Source organism: Schistocerca serialis, unplaced genomic scaffold (assembly GCF_023864345.2).
Source record: "Schistocerca serialis cubense isolate TAMUIC-IGC-003099 unplaced genomic scaffold, iqSchSeri2.2 HiC_scaffold_1242, whole genome shotgun sequence".
Lineage (NCBI taxonomy): Eukaryota > Metazoa > Arthropoda > Insecta > Orthoptera > Acrididae > Schistocerca > Schistocerca serialis.
The window spans coordinates 350,001-355,000 of record NW_026047450.1 but is presented as its reverse complement, the minus strand read 5'-3'; the positions used below and the strand labels follow the sequence as shown (position 1 = coordinate 355,000).

Genomic DNA, 5,000 nt, shown 5'->3' with positions numbered 1-5,000 from the left:
GCAGGCTAGAGTCTCGTTCGTTATCGGAATTAACCAGACAAATCGCTCCACCAACTAAGAACGGCCATGCACCACCACCCACCGAATCAAGAAAGAGCTATCAATCTGTCAATCCTTCCGGTGTCCGGGCCTGGTGAGGTTTCCCGTGTTGAGTCAAATTAAGCCGCAGGCTCCACTCCTGGTGGTGCCCTTCCGTCAATTCCTTTAAGTTTCAGCTTTGCAACCATACTTCCCCCGGAACCCAAAAGCTTTGGTTTCCCGGAGGCTGCCCGCCGAGTCATCGGAGGAACTGCGGCGGATCGCTGGCTGGCATCGTTTATGGTTAGAACTAGGGCGGTATCTGATCGCCTTCGAACCTCTAACTTTCGTTCTTGATTAATGAAAACATACTTGGCAAATGCTTTCGCTTCTGTTCGTCTTGCGACGATCCAAGAATTTCACCTCTAACGTCGCAATACGAATGCCCCCGCCTGTCCCTATTAATCATTACCTCGGGTTCCGAAAACCAACAAAATAGAACCGAGGTCCTATTCCATTATTCCATGCACACAGTATTCAGGCGGGCTTGCCTGCTTTAAGCACTCTAATTTGTTCAAAGTAAACGTGCCGGCCCACCGAGACACTCAATAAAGAGCACCCTGGTAGGATTTCAACGGGGTCCGCCTCGGGACGCACGAGCACGCACGAGGCGGTCGCACGCCTTCGGCTCGCCCCACCGGCAGGACGTCCCACGATACATGCCAGTTAAACACCGACGGGCGGTGAACCAACAGCGTGGGACACAAATCCAACTACGAGCTTTTTAACCGCAACAACTTTAATATACGCTATTGGAGCTGGAATTACCGCGGCTGCTGGCACCAGACTTGCCCTCCAATAGATACTCGTTAAAGGATTTAAAGTGTACTCATTCCGATTACGGGGCCTCGGATGAGTCCCGTATCGTTATTTTTCGTCACTACCTCCCCGTGCCGGGAGTGGGTAATTTGCGCGCCTGCTGCCTTCCTTGGATGTGGTAGCCGTTTCTCAGGCTCCCTCTCCGGAATCGAACCCTGATTCCCCGTTACCCGTTACAACCATGGTAGGCGCAGAACCTACCATCGACAGTTGATAAGGCAGACATTTGAAAGATGCGTCGCCGGTACGAGGACCGTGCGATCAGCCCAAAGTTATTCAGAGTCACCAAGGCAAACGGACCGGACGAGCCGACCGATTGGTTTTGATCTAATAAAAGCGTCCCTTCCATCTCTGGTCGGGACTCTGTTTGCATGTATTAGCTCTAGAATTACCACAGTTATCCAAGTAACGTGGGTACGATCTAAGGAACCATAACTGATTTAATGAGCCATTCGCGGTTTCACCTTAATGCGGCTTGTACTGAGACATGCATGGCTTAATCTTTGAGACAAGCATATGACTACTGGCAGGATCAACCAGGGAGCTGCGTCAACTAGAGCTGAGCAGCCGGCCGCCCGGGAGTGTGTCCCGGGGGCCCGCGCGAACACGCAAGCGTCCGCTCAATTATTCTGCAAACAGGAGGAGGCTGAGCTCCCCTGCACAACACACCTCGAAACCCTCTCAGGTCCCGGCGGCGCGCAGCGCCGTCCTAAGTACTTGGTCGGGTTCGAGAGAGGCGCAATCGCCCGGAGTTAGGCGAGTAGACGCTTTAGGTGCGACCACCCGTGCTCCCAACTGAGCTTGCCGCTGCCGACAGAGGCCCGGGAGCGTGCTGTCGTGGCATTGCCGGCGGGAGACAACACGCGCCACCTACGGTGACCGGCAGCTCCAACGCCAGCGCCACAGAAGGACAAAAGCCCCACTTGGGTGCCGAAGCGAACTCTCCCAGCACAGCGCACGCGCCAACACGTCCGCACAGCTGCGATACAAACCACCTGCGAGAACCGCTGGGGCGACCGAGCAGCAGACGGCGTCGCGGCGCCGAGCGCCGAGCGGCGGCGCATCCTCAGCGCACACAGTCCTCAATCGGACCAGCACACTGCAGATGGCCACCGCGCTTCGCACCGGGCACGCGAGGACCTACTTTGGCCGCAAGGCGCCGCGAGAAGGGGGCGCCGGCGCGCAGCTGCGCCGCCTGCCGCGTCCGTCGGCCGGCGCGCCTGCCACTGGCCGGCCCCACCAGCCGGCTGTAGCGCGTGCGCCCACGCACCGCGCTGCCAGCACGCCGGGCGGCCCCCCCTCACCGGCCGGGGACGGTCCCACCCAGCCACCGCCGCGTATCGCCTCACACCCAGATCCCCTTTCACGTTCGTGGGCATGGTGGGTCCCCTTTCACGTTCGTGGGCATGGTGGGTATCCCTGAAACAACCGGTTAATAGCTCGACCGATCGTCGCCAACACTGATTCACCTCTAGCGAGAACAACCGCACCACAACGGGTTACCTGTTGTTCATTTGCGTAACGTCACCAGCAAACGTAGACGTCCATCGCCATTTGCAACGAGTATTGCATGCCTGTGTCAGGTGTCACAACACACTACGTCTGCCCACATAGACGCAACAACATGTGCACGCCTCGAGAACACGTGGAAGGTAGCCCCCGTACGTATGCGGTGTCCATTGCGCGAACGACTGTCAGCCGGCCTCTGCAGGATGTCGCAGATGTGGAACGCGGTGCAACATGCTATCAAAGTGTGTGAGAAGAGACGACTACGTCCGAATACACGCTCCACCACATCAACAGACTGCTCATGCTGATCGCCATCCAGGGCGTCCGTTCCTCCCACACGTCTGAATGGCGTACCACACTGCAATCCAGCTCTTATAGGGAGACGACACGTAGCTGCGTGCACAATATTTGGACTGTATGGTCTGCCGTTGCTAGGCGCAGTCGTCGTACGGTCACACATGTGCCACGATGTATCATTCAGTACATACGGACCAATGTGCAGTACAGTTTGTGGGTTTTGCGTACATCGGCGGACAGGTGACAGGCCGTACCACAACGTAGGCTGAGTACGTCGGCATGCGAAGGGCATTGAACATGCAAACTTCTCAACGACCAGCTTGCGAAGGCAGGGGGGAAGGGGGGGGGGGCATGTACGTCCTGCTGCTATCCACATTAGAGTGTATAGCAGGAGCATGTGGAAAGTCAGCAACACCTGCAAGGTGTTTAACATGACGCGATACACAGGGGACCGGGCAGTGCGAATAGCGAACTATATTGCGAGGGTTGCGGTTAGGCAACACTACACTAATTTAACGAGTTGCATAACAATTACAGAGCAGGTTCAGCGACAACGTGCGTCAGGTTAAGGCGCAATATAGGTTATGTTGAGGCGCAATATAGGTTAGGTTGAGGCGCAATATAGGTTAGGTTAAGGCACAACATGGGTTACGTTAAAGCGCAAATTAGGTTATGTTAAGGCACAACATGGGTTACGTTAAGGCACAACATGGGTTACGTTAAGGCACAACATGGGTTACGTTAAGGCACAACATGGGTTACGTTAAGGCACAAATTAGGTTACGTTAAGGCACAAATTAGGTTACGTTAAGGCACAAATTAGGTTACGTTAAGGCACAAATTAGGTTACGTTAAGGCACAAATTAGGTTACGTTAAGGCACAACATGGGTTACGTTAAGGCACAACATGGGTTACGTTAAGGCACAACATGGGTTACGTTAAGGCACAACATGGGTTACGTTAAGGCACAACATGGGTTACGTTAAGGCACAAATTGGGTTACGTTAAGGCACAAATTGGGTTACGTTAAGGCACAAATTGGGTTACGTTAAGGCACAAATTGGGTTACGTTAAGGCACAAATTGGGTTACGTTAAGGCACAAATTGGGTTACGTTAAGGCACAAATTGGGTTACGTTAAGGCACAAATTGGGTTACGTTAAGGCACAAATTGGGTTACGTTAAGGCACAACATGGGTTACGTTAAGGCACAAATTGGGTTACGTTAAGGCACAACATGGGTTACGTTAAGGTACAACATGGGTTAGGTTAAGGTACAATATGGGTTAGGTTAAGGTACAATATGGGTTAGGTTAAGGTACAATATGGGTTAGGTTAAGGTACAATATGGGTTAGGTTAAGGCACAATATGGGTTACGTTAAGGCACAACATGGGTTAGGTTAAGGCACAACATGGGTTAGGTTAAGGCACAACATGGGTTAGGTTAAGGCACAACATGGGTTAGGTTAAGGCACAACATGGGTTAGGTTAAGGCACAACATGGGTTAGGTTAAGGCACAACATGGGTTAGGTTAAGGCACAACATGGGTTAGGTTAAGGCACAACATGGGTTAGGTTAAGGCACAACATGGGTTAGGTTAAGGCACAACATGGGTTAGGTTAAGGCACAACATGGGTTAGGTTAAGGCACAACATGGGTTAGGTTAAGGCACAACATGGGTTAGGTTAAGGCACAACATGGGTTAGGTTAAGGCACAACATGGGTTAGGTTAAGGCACAACATGGGTTAGGTTAAGGCACAACGTAGGTTAGGTTAAGGTACAACGTAGGTTAGGTTAAGGTACAACGTAGGTTAGGTTAAGGTACAACGTAGGTTAGGTTAAGGTACAACGTAGGTTAGGTTAAGGTACAACGTAGGTTAGGTTAAGGTACAACGTAGGTTAGGTTAAGGTACAACGTAGGTTAGGTTAAGGTACAACGTAGGTTAGGTTAAGGTACAACGTAGGTTAGGTTAAGGTACATCGTAGGTTAGGTTAAGGTACAACGTAGGTTAGGTTAAGGCGCAATGTCGGTTAGGTTAAGGTACGATATAGCTTAAGTTAAGGTACAATATAGCTTAGGTTAAGGTACACATTGTTGTAGGGAAAGGTGTATTTGGGGGGGGGGGGGCGGCAGGTTCGTTGATAGTGATTATCGTAAGTGCATGCCTGCGGGATCATCCGATTTGTCACGTCAGGATGCACTTGTGGCTCATGACAGGCGGCGTTCCGATTCCAAGGTTGTGGCAGATCTGTGTCTTTCATTCCTGCCATTGTTTGTGTACTGTGACAGGAGG

General features: G+C 52.1%; 1 non-coding gene across 1 annotated transcript in view; it reads right to left on the bottom strand.

The window, feature by feature from the left end:
- Positions 1-1,440, bottom strand: part of LOC126436606 (small subunit ribosomal RNA) — a 1,909-nt gene extending 469 nt beyond the window's left edge. Inside the window, exon 1 of the ribosomal RNA XR_007580796.1 lies at positions 1-1,440. This exon is cut by the window's left edge and continues 469 nt beyond it. This is a non-coding gene — a ribosomal RNA (small subunit ribosomal RNA).
- Between the last annotated feature and the right edge of the window lie 3,560 nt (positions 1,441-5,000).